This window comes from Heterodontus francisci, chromosome 36 (assembly GCF_036365525.1).
Source record: "Heterodontus francisci isolate sHetFra1 chromosome 36, sHetFra1.hap1, whole genome shotgun sequence".
Lineage (NCBI taxonomy): Eukaryota > Metazoa > Chordata > Chondrichthyes > Heterodontiformes > Heterodontidae > Heterodontus > Heterodontus francisci.
The window spans coordinates 36236014-36254704 of NC_090406.1; the positions used below are offsets into that span (position 1 = coordinate 36236014).

At 45.9% G+C, this 18691-nt stretch overlaps 1 protein-coding gene across 3 annotated transcripts in view; it reads left to right on the top strand.

Moving 5' to 3' along the window:
- The window catches only part of sema6bb (sema domain, transmembrane domain (TM), and cytoplasmic domain, (semaphorin) 6Bb), a 578950-nt gene that overhangs the window by 470636 nt on the left and 89623 nt on the right, over positions 1-18691 (top strand). The window lies entirely within an intron of this gene.

The window sequence follows — 18691 nt, forward strand, 5'->3', positions numbered from 1 at the left end:
AAGTTAGGACTAAGGAGGGAGGACAGAAATGTAAGAGATTTATAGGACAAGTTATTATGGAAGACCATTGAAGTAAACAATATAAATGGATCTAAATGGAAAATATATGTGTTTCTAAATTGAGAATGAATAGAGTGATATGGTGAGAAACCAAGTTTGTGGGTTAAAGATCAACCAAAATGTAGATAGGAATGCCTGGCCTAATGGTCTAAAGATGCTGATTTAAACACTGATATATATTTTAAAATTGTATTTAACTGTCATATATATTGATATCCGAAAATACCTCAATATTCAGAATTTAATCGGTGGACAGTGTATCTTTTGGTGAATTTTTTGCTTATGGAGCTGAAGGATGTTAATTTTAACCAGGAGTAGAAATTGAGTGGTGGGTGGGGGAGGCAGGGGGTGTAGTGTGGGGAGCAAAGGGAGCACAAACTTCTCTGACTCAGCAGGCTAAAGCCTTGGCAATTTTAACTCCTGGGCTTCACCTACATGTCTCCAGTCTGCTGTCGCCCAAAACAGATAGGAAATGGCAGTTGGCTGGCAGGTGGGAGTGGATTTCTGGGTGGCAAATCATTGGCCAGGACCAAAAGAAGAGTCACTGGCAACAAGGTAAGTCATGGGGACGGTCTCAGAGGAGGAAAATGGGGGGAGCCTGAGGCAGGGGAGGCCTAAACTTTTCTTAAACAGCTCATAAGAGCACTCTGTTTAGGCATCTTCTGGGCCCAAGTCTGCTTCACGTGGTCTTTGTCTAGTGGAAAATCCACAAGGGATTCCTCACTGAGGCCATAGTTAAAATTGCAGAGGAGGCTTGCTGATATCAATAGACCTCAATCTGCCTACTTAAAGAAGGACCCTGCCACTTTAAGGAGGATACCCTTGCTGGCTGCTCAAAAGAGCAGGTTAAAATAGCAGAGAATGGGATCGATGCAGGACATTGGTGAGTTAGTCACAGGCTGTTTTAACTGGTTTCTGCAAGATAGGTGAGGTTAAAATCACCACGCAGTGTTAGTATCAAGCACACTCAGGTCAGGTATAGTAAGGTTAGATACAGTGTAAAACCCCTCAACCCTATCTCAGAGCAGTGTGACATCCCCTATAGCAGCCATTCAATGGGTTTCCCGATTGACAAATAGGAAGCAGCTTTGTTCTGTAAGTCTGTAGGCACTAAAAACGGGATTGAGACTTCAAATTTATTTTGCAACGATAGCAGACAGAGGATCCTCCCATCAGTCCCTATCTGCATGCAGCAAGACCTGAACAACATTCAGGTTTGACCTGATCAGTGCCAAGTAGTGCTCATGTCAGTCAAGTAAGGCAATGAATATCTCCAACAAGAGAGAGTCTAACCATTTCCCCTTGACATTGAATGGTATTACCATCATCAAATTCCCTACCAGCAATATCCTGCGGGGTGGGGGGTGGGGGGGGGGGGGGGGTGGCCACCATTGTCCAGAAACTTAACTAGACCAGTCACATAAATACTGAGATACTGAGTCTAAAAGAGCAGGTCAGAGGCTGGGAATTCTGCAGTGAGTAACTCACCTCCTTGTGCCCAAAAGCCTTTCCACCATCTACAAGGTCCAAGTAAGGAGTGTAATGAAATACTTTCCACTTGCCTGCATGATTATAGGTCCCACGACACTCAAGAAGTTCAATAGCATCCAGGATAAAGCAGCCCGCTTGATCAGCACCCCATCCTCCCACCTTAAACATTCACTCCCTCTATCACTGGTGCACAGTGGCAGTAGTGTTTACCATCTCTGAGATGCACTGCAGCAACTCACCAAGGCCTCTTCAACAGCACCTTCCAAACCCTTGACCTCGAACATCTAGAAGGACAAGGGCAGCGGATGCATGGGAACACCACCACCTGCAAGTTTCCGTCCAGTCACACACCATCCTAACTTGGAACTATATCGCTATTCCTTCATTGTCACTGGATCAAAATCCTGGAACTCCCTCCCTAGCAGCACTGTGGGTATACCGACACACAGAGTGCAGCAATTCAAGAAAGTGGCTCACCACTACTTTCTTAAGGCCAATTAGGAATGGGGAACAAATGCTGGCCTTGCCAGCAATACCCACATCCCATGAATGAATTTTAAAAATGTGCGGTCTAGATTTGAACCCGGATCTCAGAGGTGAAAGGCTTATCTTTAACTCACTATGCAATCCCATTCTTCCATCCCATTGCTTTTAACAAAAGGAACCAGAAAACAACACAGCATCTTAAACTGGGTATAACAAGTGATGTGCCTTGCAGAACATTTCTGGTAGCCAAGCTCACTCTGGTGGTTGTGGTGTTATTTTGAACTGTTTTTTTTGATTCTGTGTTGTATTAGCTACTGAGTCTGTCAACATCAAGTGAATCTGATTAAGCTACTTGTTTAAAATCTGATGTTCATTCCTGTAAACAAAGCAATTTGCAAAATGGATTCACGCAACAATATAACATATCTGGGTCAAATCAATGACTGTCAACAATGAATATGCTCCACCATCGAAACTAAATGAGCTGAATCGGAGAAATAATGACTGTAAAATGACTACTGTGTTCTGCACATTGTTCATCAGTCAGTCATATGTCCAAACAAGTCTTTATTTCTGTAGCAGTCCAGTTTGAAAATGGATTTGAAAATGGGAATAAATAGCATGTTTAAACCAATAGTGAATACAGGGTCAGTAGTCTTTGATTTTGCAGACAGCTTTATGTAATCAGGTCTTCTGTCAAAATGCATAATGTGGAAACTTGGAGCTTTATAACATAGAAAGCAGTGTTCCTCAGGGTCATTGCTGGGACCACTGTTGTTCAGAATTTGCATTAATGATTTGGACTTAGGAACAAGTAACTCAATATCAAAATTTGCAAACAGTGGGATATAGATGGAGATATGGGCCAGAATTTTTTGTTGGGTGAGAGTTTTAGGTTTTTAGGGCCTCACCAGGGACAATCAGCCGGGCCCCAGCGAGGCAAGAGGGTTCGGTTAGTGGGGGGCTGGGTGAGTGTTGGGCGTTGGGGTGGTTGGGGCTTCGAGGCAGCCCTCCATGGGGCACAGTGTGCGCGATCAGGAGGGTCCCCCCAACCAGCAAGTAGGGTCGTTGACGCTTTTGTACGGCTGCTGAGGGTAACATACCCGCGGCGGCAGGAGGAGGCCCTTAAGTGCCAGTTAATTTCTTGCCGCCGCCGCCCTGCGTAAAATTTCAGTGGAGAGGTTGCGGGAGGAGATCAGGAATGGCCCCCCGCCTCCCACTAATTTTACACCCCACTCCCCGCCACCAGCCCGCTTGTTTGGGGGCTGTAAAATTCCGGCCTTAGAAAGAGAAGGTAGACTGTGGAAGAATGCAACATATTATATAAAGACATTTAAAAACTTTCAGACTGGGCAGTTAAGTTGCAAATGAACTGCACGCCAAATAAATGTGAGGTGATGCACTTTGGCAGAGAAAATAGAAACATCAGCTACACCTTAGGAAATAAGAAACTGAATGCGGTAGAAGAGCAAAGGGAACTAAGGACATAGGTGAACAAATCATTAAAAGCAGCATCACAATTAAAATTCTCACAAAGCATTGGGATTTATTTCTAGGGGTGTAAAATTCAAAAGCAGTGAAGTACATTAAACTCTTATAGGACCCTGGTCAAGCCACACTTGGAGTACTGAGCACAGTTCTGGTCTCCATTGTATAAAAAGAACGTAGAAGCACAGGACTTTCTCAGGTTATTTACAGACATTGTACTGGAACTGAGAGATTACAGATATTGGGAAAGATTGAACGGGTTGGGGCTTTTTTCTTTAGAAGAGAGGAGACTTAGAGGTGACCTGATAAGAGTCGTTAAAATTCGGAAAGAGTTGGGCAGAGTAGATAAGGGGCTGAATTTTATCAGTCCTCCGACATTGGGGATCGTGGCAGGGGGGCCCGGAAAATACCTGCAGGAGAGGCCCGCCAAGGGCCTCGGGGCGGACCCTCTGCCGCTCGGCGACGGGGACCTAATTGCATTATGTTAATCGATGTAAATTACATTAATAAACACTTACCTTCCCACGCCGATATTCTGGCCGGTTGCTGGAAGTCCCGTGCCTTCAGATCTCCATTCGGAGATCCGAGGCCGAACACCTTGGGGAGTGGGGAGGAATTAAGATTTCATGTTCGGGGTGGGGGTGGGGGTGGCGGGGAAAATTCTTCCTATTGGTAGCGGGGATGGTGGGAAAGGGATTAAGGGTCAAAGGTAATAAAGTTCGGGGGGACGTTCAGGATCTGAATAAAAGTTTTTTTCTGCAGGAGAGGGCAATTTATATATAGATTACTCATTCGACGGGGGTGGGAGAAGGGATTCAAAGTTGTGTTAAAATTTTACTTTTATTTCCCAGAGCCTGGGACCTTTAAATATTTAAATGTAACTGAAGGGCTTGAAGCCCTTTAAAAATGGTGCCGGTGCCTGCGCAGTGGCGCCAGATGCCATTGCCGGAGATGGAATGGCCGCTCCCTCTACGTTATCAGGGGTGGGCATTCCATCCCCTCCATGTAAATTAGCCGCCATACAAAATATCGCGGTGGCTCCGTGGCATACATCTCGCACATGCGCCTTGCCTCTTTTGAAGCTCACCACCAAGATTGGTGGCGAGATTTAAAAATTCAGCCCAAGGAGAGAATGGGGGAATTTTCACAGGTAAGAATAGGTAGATTTGGTTACGTATGGAGTGTTAAATCTCCTAAAACAGATCACGTCGGGATCCTTATATCATCCCACTGCCTTCCATGTATAATCCCGGGCAGAGTGAAGGCAAGTGGGAAACCCCGCATACAGCTGTTGGATATACCATCTGCCTCTCCCCAAGGTTTTGTGTTCTCTTCTTCTGCAAGGAGAGAAAGCAGAAAGTTATGAGAATTGCTGAAAATAGAGACATGATTTCAAAGCTTTTCGTCTTGCACTCATCAGGACAATCTGCAAGAATACCAATGAAAGGGAAAACAACAACTTTATACCGTATGAGAAGAGAGTGCTGATTGGTTGGCAAGTGAACTCTGATTGGTAGAGGTGTTGCCATGGAGAATACACAAGTTTGTAGTGATTGACAGTTAACTGCCAAGCTTTGTTTGAAATTTAAACCAGTCAGCTTGACTCTGGTCAAGGCATTGCCCTGAGGAGTGAACCAGCGAAAGGCTGTCACTTATTTTGTTTCGCTGAAACAGGCACAATGTGTGTACATGTTCTTTCTGTCTGCAAAGAACAGGGCCCTGTGTATTAATACATGTAGCTTCCACTGAATGGCAATGGTGCTGCAGTGTTAATGTTACTGGACTAGTAATCAGGAGGCAAGGCTAATGCCCTAAGGACATGGGTTCAAATCCCACCATAGCAGCTGATGGAATTTAAATTCAATTAATTTAATGTAAAAAATTCTGGAATTGAAAGTTAGTCTCAATAATGGCACCATGAAACTTTCATCAATTGTCGTAAAACCCCATCTGGTTCACTAATGTCCTGTAGGGAAGGAAATCTGCTGTCCTTACCTGGTCTGGTCTACATGTGACTCCAGACCCACAGCAATGTGGTTGACTCTTAACTGCCCTCTAAAATGGCCTAGCAAGCCACTCAGTTCAAAGGCAATTAGGGATGGGCAACAAATGCTGGACTTTCCAGTGACACCCACATCCCATGAATAAATAAAAAAAGGTCCACTGCTCTTGTCCCATTGCTGGTTCTACCTTACAATTCTAGTCCCATTTTCCTGCTCTTTCCCTATAAAAATATTTTTCTTCAAGTTTTTAATCTAACCACCTCTCCGATATTATGATTGAATTGGCTTCAATAGCCATTTGTAATATATTCTGTATAATGAAAGTGCTTTTGGCTGCCATTTTGATTGACAACTATTAAAACCTACAAAAACTGGCACCAAAATTACCCATGTGCCTAGTTCACTTAGTTGGTAGCTCCACCGCCTCTGAGTCAGAAGGTTCATGTAACAGACCAAAATTCCTCTGAAAATCAAATGCACTACTGAGGGAGTGCTGCACTTTTAGAGGTGCCATCCGATGGATGAATTGCTAAACTGAGGTGCTGTCTGCAAGGTGCAGGCTAAAGCTCCGATGGCAGTATTTGAGGAGGAACATTCCTGATTTACTTTGTCCACTTCCTCAGTTTCAACCCTTGTGCTGTCCTGTCAATGGACTTCAGGCCCTCATTGAAGTTTCTCTAGTTAAAAAATTATGCTGTCCCTGCTCAAAATTTAAAATCCAAGTAAATCCTATAATTGTGCTGCACAACTACACTCATTGAAATCAGACACCACTGTGTAGTGATCTCATATTATTCGCCCCAATGGGACTCAATTGTTAAGTTTCCATAACCTGGGAGCTATTAGCATTTATGACTGGAAAATTATGTGTTTGTAAAAGTTCGTGCTTGTCAATTGTCCAGCAAAGACTTAATTTGGTGCTTATCGAAAAATAGTCCAAAGGGCAAATTAATTCCTTGATGAAAATTGTCCATGATCCTGATTTATTGAAAGCAATTAACATTTTGTTTTAATAAGGCTCAACAAGCTGCACTTATAATAGTATTCCATTTTAATTAACATAATCTGACTATATACCTTAAAGTGCTCGGGAAATCTGAGTGGAGTACTTTCTGTTGAAAGTGCTCCTGCGATCTCTATCTAAAAAAAAAAACTGCCAAGCAATTTTTTTTAAGAGGAAACGGAGCACTGACATTTTGGGTCCACTTCCTTCCGAAACCATTCTGGTGATATCACTGGCAGGAATAAGTTGCCTGTGCCCCAGAGGAGTCCACCCATTTTAATGGGCACTGACAAATACTAGGAAAGCACACTAACAGCAAAAACTTTGCTGAGGTAAAGCAAATACACATTTCTGACTCTTTCTCCTCTCCCACACCATTTTCTCCCCAAACTCCAGGCATAGCCAGGTGTTGAGTCAGTCAGTTCCCTGGGCATACCTCCGAGGTTGAATTTTGTGTCAGTCGGTGTAGCTACCTGGTTGACTCTGTTCAAAGTCCTTGCCTTAAACTGCAAATGGCTTATTAAGTGCGTTTTGGGGTTAGCTTCTCCAATGGTGTAGGGAGTAAAGACACTGATTAGTGTAGTACTAAGCCAAAAAAAAGTTGAATCCTGGTTTGTTGCTGAGTTACCTGATCTCAGGCAGCACATGATTTAGGGCATTACAGTTGCCTTCACTGCTCTGGGGTTAGAAGAGAAAAATCAGTCAGAGTTTTTACTTTCTGCCATTCAGTACATATGCAAACAGAAAGTGAAGATCAGCTTCAACCTAGGCTGCGATGTCCGCCCCCACCAATTTGTAGGCTGCTACATGAAGAATGGCCACTGAGACAAGATATTGGAGCTGCCAGAGGAAACAAACCACAGCAAGAGTCAGTGTTTTGTCAAGACGCAGATGAGAGTCAGAAGAAAGACATAGTCCTGGTTTCTTATATTGTTTTTTGAATAACTGTGGCAATTCTGCAGCAAGTGCATGCATGACCTTCAGGGAATTTGACCACATGAAGTAGAAAAATTAATTTGGTTTGCAATAAAATGCCTTAAATTAGAGCAAGGTAGCATTTCATTAATAAATTGATTTCCAGCCTGTTATATGGAGCAGGTCTTTACAATCTCATGAGGGCCTAAAGTGTAGATACTGGGGAGTAACCAACTCCACACTGTTATGGACAGGTAGCAAATAATAGGGGTGGTTTCCCTTTTCACCTCTCGACTGACTGCAGACAGTTTTAGTAGAATTGTGTTTTTAACCCTTGAGCATTTTAATGGGCAATAAACAGACAAATGGCAGGTTTTCTCGTAGATTTAAAAAAAGAAAATTCACAACTACAAACACATGCACAAACATGAGAAAAGATAGAGATTGAAAGATTGCATGCATTTAGTTCTGGTGTTTTTAAAGAGTTCATTGTAAAATTTGTTTACCCGGGAGGAAAATTTGAATGATGCAGGCCTGTTCTTCCTTTTCTTCTGGTTCACTGGAGTCAAGCTTTGGAAAGTTTCAGCTGGATGGATGTTTTGCTGTAGACTTCCTTGGTTAAATCTCAGTTACTATCCAATGGTGAAGATCCGGTTTCAATCTCTCAGATGGGGAGTTTTCAAAGATCACCTCTTCATCTCTGCCTCTAGGTAGTTTGTAAAGATGGAATTTGACAGGGTTCTTTTCTTGGCTGGAATAGATCTCTCTGCTCAGCCTCCCTTCTATCTCTGCTCTGCTTTCTGCACAGGAAAAGTCTCCTTTTTTAAAAAAAGATAAACCTTATTAGGCTTGGTTTCTGTCAGATGACCAAAGCTGCTGTCTCCTGGTGTTTTCAGACAAGGGCCGGAATTTTACACCCCCCCAAAGAGCAGGAAGGTGGCGGGGGGGGAGGGGTGTAAAATGGAGTGGGAGGCTAGGGGGACCCTTCCCGACCCACTCCCACCTCCGCTGCCAGTTTACGCAGGGCTGCGGCGGCTGAAAACGGCCCGCCTGCCCCAGGCCTATCATGGCCCTTAAGTGGCCAGTTAACAACCACTTAAGGGCCTCTGCCCACTTCCACAGGGATTTTACCCATGGCTGGTCGGGCGGCCAGGCCCGGGAAAAGCCGCCGGTTATGATTGGGCTCCCTGTGCCCGACGAAGAGCTGCCCCCGATGCCCCAACCACCTGCAACACCCAACACGCACCCCCCCCATCCCCCAAGTCAATCACACTTGCCTCGCCAGAGCCCGACTGAACACCCAGGCGAGGCAACAAAAACTTACCTGCGTTTTGGGGTTCCCCAACATCATCTTCGCGATGCTGGTTGCAGTCCCAGCAGTGGCCACCACTCCCAGTGGCACTGCTGGGACAGAGAGCAGCCGGCCCGCTGATTGGCCAGCAGCTCCATTAGGCGGGACTTCCTACCTCAAGCAGGTGGAAGTCCTGCCTCAGACCATTTAAAGCCCAGGGACCGCAAAATACGGTTCGGATCTCCAGGCCAGGTGGAAGCAGGTTCAGCACCGACTTTTCAGTCGGTGGATGGCTCCCGTCCGCCTAGGGTAAAATCCAGCCCAATGTCTCTGAATGTGTGCTCATTGGTAGACAATGGTGTTTGAATGTTGCTCATCTTGATAAAATTATGTTTGGTCATACCAGTTATCCTGAGTTTGAGTCTGAAAGCTCTATTGGCCGGTGGCCGTAAACAATGGCGGCCCGCATGTGCAGGCCGTACATCGCGGAACCCTCGCGATATTAAATGCGGCGGCTCATTTAAATTGCCGGGCGGAAATATAAATATATATATATATATATATATATGTGCGTATAAAATGATTCATCCTGATATGTAGAAGGCAAAAACAATATATTGTTAAAAGATTTCACAAATACCTTGTACCCTTTCATTTCATTTTGCCAAGTACTGATTTATTTTTTTTTAAAGTTACTATGGTGCCTTCCTCTCCATAAGGCACCTACACTAAGAATATGGCTCATGATCCCTTCACCTTTGACCCATGGCAGAATTGCTACTTCACAGGCAGGCTTTGGAGTTTTGGGTCAAGGGCCCGACATGGGTATCAAATGAGTGTCACGACCCCACATTCTGTGGGAAACAATCAACCGCAATGATTTTCCCTGAAATGGCCAATTAGTCGCCAGAGGGTGGATTTGCCGTCTGATTAAGGACAGCGGGTGGGAGGCCCTCCAGCTCAGAAGGAGCAACTGCCTGCAGATCAGGTAAGAGAATGAGAGGGTGCCTCCATCTTCAGGCATCCTCTTTGCAACTTTTAAAAGTTTTAATTTAAAAAATGGCCTCTACAGCCAGGCCACCATTGTGGAGGGGGAGCCCTTCCACAGGGCGGCCTGCGGCCAGGCAGGCGGGGAGGGCCTCTAAGCCTGCCTGGAGCCCTGCGGCCCCCCACCCTCCCCCCCGCCCACCCAGTCTGTCACCGGGAGGCTGCTTCCAGGTAGATGGCTTAGTTTCCAATGCCTTAGGGGGCCCACTGGCTGACTGGAAAATTCAATTCGGCCTCTGTCAATAGGCCTTAATACGCCATTAACACACCTTAACCGGCCACCCAACGATTGCGGACGGATAGCCCTTCTGACCCCGATTTTGCCTTCAAGAAAATGTCCTAGGGTCAGGTTGGTGCCAGCAAACCGGCACTTAAGCTGGCAGCATGAATGTTTGCGCTTCCCCCCCCCCCCTCCAAATGGGGGCAAAACCCTGTCCCCATGTCTTTGGGCCTCCCTTCAGAGCCCACCCAACTGCGGGCTAGGGCCAGACCTGTAATTTATCGCTATTCCCTAAATTCCTTTACTATCCACTGAGGAAAAATGAAGGAATGCTTTAGGCGGCATGGTTATCTCAGCATCCATGGAGAAAGTAAAAGGCCTCTGTTAAATTTCCCCCTCCTTGAGTGAGCATGAGCTAACTCATGCTGGATGCAGCCCTATGGGAGCCAGCCAGCCTGTGATATCTTCATGTGTTCGCCTTGACAATGAGTGTTGATAAATTATTTGACCATGACGTCCAATATTGCATCGCCTGATCACCTGAAAATTTAGACACATGCAGTTCCCAGAAATAGTAGATCACTGGATAGTGATAGGGAGCTTGAATCTCAGCTGCCTTTTCTCTCACCCCGAACCAGTGGTAGAGCCCCAGCTGTTAGGTTGGCTGAGATCAGTCAAATCAATATGGATTGCAAATCAAATCTAACACCTAGGGCTAAACTCGTCCACGACACCTGTGGAAACCTGGAGGCCAATTGGAAAATCCTAGTTGGCTCCTTTAATTGGCCTGAATAGTCTCTTAATGAGCTGGGCTGGCTACCTGCCCTGCCACCCCTCCCCACATCCCGCCTCCGCAAAAATGGCCTGGAGGTGGGATGGAGCCGGTGAACCATCATGCTGGTTGGCAGGACTATTTTTAGTTCCCGCCCACCTCCGTCCCTGGCCCCGGCAGGGGATCAAAATCCTGCATTCGGTGTTAGATTTGATTCGCAATCCACATTGATTTGTCCGTTCTTAGGTAACATAACAGCTGGGGCTCTACCACTGCTTCAGAAGTAGAGAAAAAGCAGCTGAGATTCATGCTCCTTATCACTATCCAGTGATCTAATATTTCTGGGAAATGTATGTGTCTAATTTTCAGGTGATCACACGATACAATATTGGACTTCACGGTCAGTCTGGCAGGCTTCTGTCTCCTAAGCACCACTATGCTCCCCCCTGGGGTGTTGGGGGAGGGGTGGGGGTGGAGGGGGTTAGTTATTTTTTTTCCCCATTCATGGGATGTAGACATCACTGGCCAGGCCAGCATTTATTGCCCATCCCTAATTGCCCTTGAGAAGGTTGTGGTGAGCTGCCTTCTTGAACCGCTGCAGGCCATCAATGGGTGCTCCCACAGTGCTGTTAGGAAGGGAGTTCTAGGATTCTGACGCAACGACAGTGATGAAACAATGATATAGTTCCAAGTCATGATGGCGTGTGCTTTAAAGGGGAAGTTGCAGGTGGTGGTGTTCCCATGCATCTGCTGTCCTTGTCCTTCTATGTGGTAGAGGTCACGGGTTTGGAAGGTGCTGTTATAATTCTTCCAGCTGTGGTAATGATTGTAGTGTGCAATCACTGAGCATGCACACACAAATTAGTTATAAGACTTTGGCTGGAAGAAAAAAGATCTCAGTTACGCAGTTTGTACAGTAATACTAGAAAAAGATATGCATGTCGACACGGACCTTGACATCTAAATCTGCCACTGTTATTTTTAATACTGTATATTGCATCTTGTAGTTCTGAGTTTAACTCTCACCCATTCCCTTCCAAAGTATGCAGCAGTTATTCAGCATTGTAACAGTCCTGTCAACATACATTGAGAAAATTGCTCTCCAGTTACCCACTGCATTTCTCAGTCTGGCTATGGATTTTCTGTGATGGCTGAAGGAGGACTGAGTGTCTGCCTGCATCCAGAACAAAAAGTGGCCTAGCAACAGTTATTCATGGCTGTGGCCTGCATTACTGACACCTCTGAAGGTGCAGGCAGTGTCCTTTTAAGGTGCTTCTTATTTACTTTATAGTGGTGTAGTCAAAGGTGTAACTCTTTAATATAAAAGGAATGTTCCAGTTTGTGGTTTTGTATGCTAGCTATGTTTTAAGATCCTCCAACACAAGTTCCTTCCATAAGTGGACCTCACATCCCCTAAGATGTGGAGTGCACCTTTATCTTGCCAATATATAGAACAACAGTCATAAGGCTCAGAAATCTCAACAGAGAGGCCTTACTCTGTACATCGGTTGCTGTAATTTCTTTTGCGCCACCGTGTGAATTCTCTTCTTTCTGGACAACACACTGCATAAGCCCTCTGACCAGATACAAAAGGCAGACTTTAAACCAACAAATGGTTTTATGTAAATGAGATAGTTGAACGAAAAGTTCAGTTTCACATAGTGATATATATTTTCCCAACGCTTCTGTTACATGTTAAACAACAAAGACTCTCTCACTTTCTGAATATAAGAAGCAATTTTCATCTCATGACTGTACCCATTCTTCAGCATAATGCAAGATGAAAAGGTCAAAAGAAAACTACCGCCCACTTGCCACCTGAGGCTCACCCATTGCAATTTTGAGCCTCTGTCTAGGTGACCACGTTTCTACCCAGAACAAGCGGGAACCTCATTAATATATTCATATCGGGGTCTTATGGCGTGTTTAGGACCCAGAGCTGCAAAACCAGCCGTCCTTAAAAGAATACAGAATGCTCAAAAAAAGTTTACAAGAACCTTTTTTTACAAGAATTTTGTTGAGCTAGGAGGTGCTTGAATCGCTTCCTGGTCCTATAAAAGTCACTCATTGACGGACAGATCCTCTGTGTCCCCCCACCACCCCCAGATAGCCCTCACCACCCCCACCAACATTCAGTGTGAAATTTCTAGTTCAACTACATGGGGGAGCCACCGGATTTAGCCATCAATGCGTGCAACTCATCAATTCTACCAGCATGAAAATTGATCTGGCCTCCCACTGATGCTATCAGGTGGGCAAACCAGGAGGTTGAACCAGCCACTCCCCACCCGATCCAGAATACAAAAATCATCATCATAGTCTCTAACCTTGCATTTACTTCCTATAACCGCAAACTAGCTGAGCTTTGCTTATCCGATGCCACAGAACTTTAAAACCAGAAAGCCTTGCCCACTGCTGAGTTTGATCTGCCCTCACAATTGACTGCTTGTTTCCACTCTCTCCACTGAGAACTGAGATGAAGTCTCTGTGTGTCAAACTGTCAATTACAGATGGCTCCAGCCAACTGAGGGCCTGCTCCTTTTGCCACTGGTCTCAGCAACAGCTGTCAAGCAAGTCTCTGCCAGCTTGATGTCTGTCTCTCTTTGTGTGTGACCAGGGGGCTTCCAGGAGACTGAATAAAATAACATTTTCAAAGTATTAAATTCTTAGAGGGCTTGACAGAGTAGATGCTGAGAGGATGTTTCCCCTTGCTGAAAAGTCTAGAACTAGGAGTCATAGTCTCTGGATCAGGGTTCGGCCATTTATCAATGAGATGAGGAGACATTTCTTCACTCAAATGGTTGTGAGGCTTTGGAATTCTCTACCCCAGAGGGCTGTGGATGCTCAGTCATTGAGTATATGCAAGATGGAGAGCAATAGATCTTTGGAGTCTCAGGGAATCAAGGGATATGGGGACTGGATAGGAGTTTGCATTTGAGGTAGAAGAGCAGGCTTAAAGGGCTGAATGGCTTCCTGCTCCCATTTCTTAAAGTGCTGTGGTACAAAGGGGTCATCTCTGATAATACTATTAGAAGTTTAGTAGTGTAAATCATGCCCCCAGATGATTAACACTTTAAACTACTATTGTGTCGCCCAAAAAGAAACTGTATCTTGTGAAATATCTGGCAAACGGACTAATTCAAGCTTTCTGTTAAAAATCAATACTGGGTAGAACCTTAAGAGTTAACCCCTTACATGTTTATTCGAGTATTACAAGAATATTAGTTATAAAAATTCAGCACGTGCAAATATCCCTTTTATACAAGGGCCTTCAGCAAAGCAACTGAGTGACGAAAGAATGAACAGAAAATGCTGGAAATGCTCAGCAGGTCTGGCAACATCTGTGCAGAGAGAAACAGGGTGAAAACTCTTCTGATGAAAGATCATTGACCTGAAATGTTAATTTTGTTTCTCTCTCCACAAATACTGCCAGGCCTACTGAGTATTCCAGCATTTTCTATTTTTAAGGTTTCCAGCATCTGCAGTATTTTGCTTTTGTATGAGTGACTAAAATACTAATCCTGAAACAACAGTTTCAATCCAACCCTACCCCTATCTGTCAAATGCCAGCTCTCCCTGTTATATGGCAGAGGGAGTTGGGTCATTATGTAAAGTATAATGTTGTCATGTGAAAACTCATGACCTCCTTGATCCAATTTGGCCCAGTGTTTTAGTGATCTGCCTGGTGTGGTGCTGAACCACAGATAAGGATGATTCCTGCTTTGATCCTAAATCGGTACTCAAATCTCGCTTTAAGGCCCTCCTTAAGACCTTCCTCATTGTCCAAGCTTTTATTCACCCCTTGTGTTGCACCTTGGGATGGTTTCCTATGTTAAAGGTCCTATATAAATGAAAGTTGTTGTTGAATTTGTCAACTTCAACAAAGACTTTACTTGGGAATGATGCAATAAACAGACTCAAATGTCCGTGGTTTAGAAAAAGAAAAATCAGTCCAGTGCTAATTTTCATTAAAGTGACAGCAGCGCTGAACTTTTTTGCCTCTGGGTCCTTGCCAGGAGTGGCAGTGGATCTCACTGGCATCTCGCAATCAGCTGCCCATCACAGCATACGGGAGGTCACAGATGCCCTGTTTGAGAGGGCGTCGGATTATACTGAGTTCACCACTGATGGGACACACTCACAGAGAGCAGTGATTTGCCTCCATCGCTGGACTCAGTCAGGTGCAGGCAGATGTCAATTGCACCCATGTGGCCATCAAGGCACCAGCAGAGCAACCAGGGGCATTCATGAACAGGAACGGATTCCATTCTCTCAACGTTCAACAGGTCTGTGCACAGTACCCTGGCGCCATTTATAAAGGGCTGCCAGCCCTGCTCAGAGAATGCAGAGTTACCGCCACCTCACTACACTAAAACTAAATGTTTGGCCCATTCCCCCAGCACCACCCAATACGCTGAACTTGCAGGGTTGACCCCTTCTCCCTGCCAACTGCACAAAGTGCAGAGTTTTCTTCCCCCACCACCACCCCCAGCTGCACAAAGTGCAGAGGTCACCTCTTACCCCCCCACCCCACGCTAAGTTGTTCCCATTCCCCACCCCCGGCACTACACTAAAAGTGCTCTGATTCTCCCTTCCTCACCTCAGTGGCACCAGCTTTCCCTAGACGGGAAAGTGAAGGCGCATGAGTGTCGCCCGTCTCACTGAAGATCCCGATCCGAAGGTAAGATCGCAGAAAATTGGGTGGGGGGGGCCGCCACGAAGCCTCACCACCGCTGGGAAGATCATGCCTGGAAATCCCAGCATCGGGCTCCGTGGCGTGTCGCTGCTGCTGCAGTCTTACGCCCCCCCCCACCCCCACCCCCGCCCCCACCCACCACGCAGCCCGACGTCGGGAGCACAACAAAATTCAACCCCTTGTGTGTGATACCCAAGGCTCTGCATCTCTGTCCAGATGAGATGGCTATGTCTGTCCTCCATTCTCTGATGGGGACTGCCCACAGCTGCCTCTGCCTCCATCATGTCCTCCGTGATGTGTTGCTCACCCTGTGCCTCCTGTTCTATATGCACATTTTTTTTATTCATTCATGGGATGTGGGCGTCGCTGGCCAGGCCAGCATTTATTGCCCATCCCTAATTGCCCTTGAGAAGGTGGTGGTGAGCTGCCTTCTTGAACCACTGCAGTCCATTTGGGGTAAGTATACCCACAGTGCTGTTAGGAAGGGAGTTCCAGGATTTTGACCCAGCGACAGTGAAGGAACAGCGATATAGTTCCAAGTCAGGATGGTGCTTGACTTGGAGGGGAACTTGCAGGTGGTGGTGTTCCCATGTATTTGCTGCCCTTGTCCTTCTAGTTGGTAGAGGTCACGGGTTTGGAAGGTGCTGTCTAAGGAGCCTTGGTGCATTGCTGCAGTGCATCTTGCAGATGGTACACACTGCTGCCACTGTGCGTCGGTGGTAGAGGGAGTGAATGTTTGTAGATGGGGTGCCAATCAAGCGGGCTGCTTTGTCCTGGATGGTGTCGAGCTTCTTGAGTGTTGTTGGAGCTGCATCCATCCAGGCAAGTGGTGAGTATTCCATCACACTCCTGACTTGTGCCTTGTAGATGGTGGACAGGCTTTGGGGAGTCAGGAGGTGAGTTACTCGCCTCAGGATTCCTAGCCTCTGACCTGCTCTTGTAGCCACAGTATTTATATGGCTACTCCAGTTCAGTTTCTGTTCAATGGTAGCCCCTAGGATGCTGATAGTGGGGGATTCAGCGATGGTAGTGCCGTTGAATGTCAAGGAGAGATGGTTAGATTCTCTCTTGTTGGACATTGTCATTGCCTGGCACTTGTGTGGCGCGAATGTTACTTGCCACTTATCAGCCCAAGCATGGATATTGTCCAGGTCTTGCTGCATTTCTACACGGACTGCTTCAGTATCTGAGGAGTCACGAATGGTGCTGAACATTGTGCAATCATCAGCGAACATCCCCACTTCTGACCTTTTGATTGAAGGAAGGTCATTGATGAAGCAGCTGAAGATGGTTGGGCCTAGAACACTACCCTGAGAAACTCCTGCAGTGATGTCCTGGAGCTCAGATGATTGACCTCCAACAACCACAACCATCTTCCTTTGCGCTAGGTATGACTCCAGCCAGCGGAAGGTTTTCCCCCTGATTCCCATTGACCTCAGTTTTGCCAGGGCTCCTTGATGCTATACTCGGTCAAATGCTGCCTTGATGTCAAGGGCAGTCACTCTCACCTCACCTCTTGAGTTCAGCTCTTTTGTCCATGTTTGAACCAAGGCTGTAATGAGGTCAGGAGCTGAGTGGCCCTGGCGGAACCCAAACTGAGCGTCACTGAGCAGGTTATTGCTAAGCAAGTGCCGCTTGATGGCACTGTTGATGACACCTTCCATCAATTTACTGATGATTGAGAGTAGGCTGATGGGGCGGTAATTGGCCGGTTTGGACATCCTGCTTTTTGTGTACAGGACATACCTGGGCAATTTTCCACATTGCAGGGTAGATGCCAGTGTTGTAGCTGTATTGGAACAGCTTGGCTAGGGGCGCGGAAAGTTCTGGAGCATAGGTCTTCAGTACTATTGCCGGAATATTGTCAGGGCCCATAGCTTTTGCAGTATCCAGTGCCTTCAGTCATTTCTTGATATCACGTGGAGTGAATCGAATTAGGTCCCACCAAGGTGAGCGAGCCTGCACTGGTGGAGGATGCGCTTGACTGATGTGACAGTGCTGGCTCAGTTACTTCTTCCTCTGCTGAAGAGGGTGGCAACGTCACTCATTCTTGCCTTGGCTCTCCTTCCACAACTGGCCCTGCTGGATGCATAAGAAGCTGGTAAGGAGAACTCGTCTATTTCATCAGCTGCTTCTGCGAGATGCAACATTCCATTACAGCTTATTTATAGGAATGGAGGAAATTGAGGAGGAGGGAGCTCCATCAATGTCCCCTGGAGATGGTAAGATCATTTTAACCCTCTCTCGGACAGACTCCCATCTCTCCATTGTCAACTTTCTGATGGGCCACCACCCTGGCAATGTCAAGGGCCAACTCCTCCATTGATGTTAGGACTGCAAGATGAGGCACTGTACAACCAACCAAGCCCTTTCTCTAGAGTTGTGAGCTTGTTTCTCCTGCAAGGTCAAGAGCAAGAAAGTTAAGACCATGTTGCCCTTCCTCATCATTATTTTCAGAAGGCTTTTGATAAAGTCCCCCACAGGAGGTTGGTTAGCAAAATTAAAGCACATGGGATAGGAGGTAATATACTGACTGGCATGGATTAAGGATTGGTTAACAGGCAGAAAACAGAGAGTAGGAATAAACGGGTCATTCTCACATTGGCAGGCTGTGACTAATGGGGTACCGCAAGGATCAGTACTTGGGCCCCAGCTTTTTACAATGTATTTCAATGATTTGGATGTGGGCACCAAATGTATTATTTCCAAGTTCACGGATGACACAAAACTAGGTGGGAAAGTGTGTTGCGAGGAAGATGCAAAGCGGCTTGAAGGGGAATTGGACAGACTTAGTGAGTGGGCAAGAATGTAGCAGATGGAATATAATGTGGAAAAATGTGAGGTTATCCACTTTGGTAGGAGGAATAGATGTGCAGAGTATTTCTTAAGTGGTAAGAGATTAGAAAGTGTAGATGTACAAAGGGACTTGGGTGGCCTTGTCAATAGATCACTGAAAGCTAACATGCAAGTAATTAAGAAGGCTCATGGTATGTTAGCCTTTATCATAAGAGGATTTAAGTACAGGAGTATTGAAGTCTTGCTTCAATTATATCGAACCGTGGTTAGACCGCACCTGGAGTACTGCGTGCAGTTTTGGTTCCCTTACCTTAGGAAGGATATTATTGTCATAGAGGGAGTGCAATGAAGGTTCACCAGACTTGTTCCTGGGATGGTGGGACTGTCCCATGAAGAGAGTTTGGGCAACTGGGCCTGTATTCT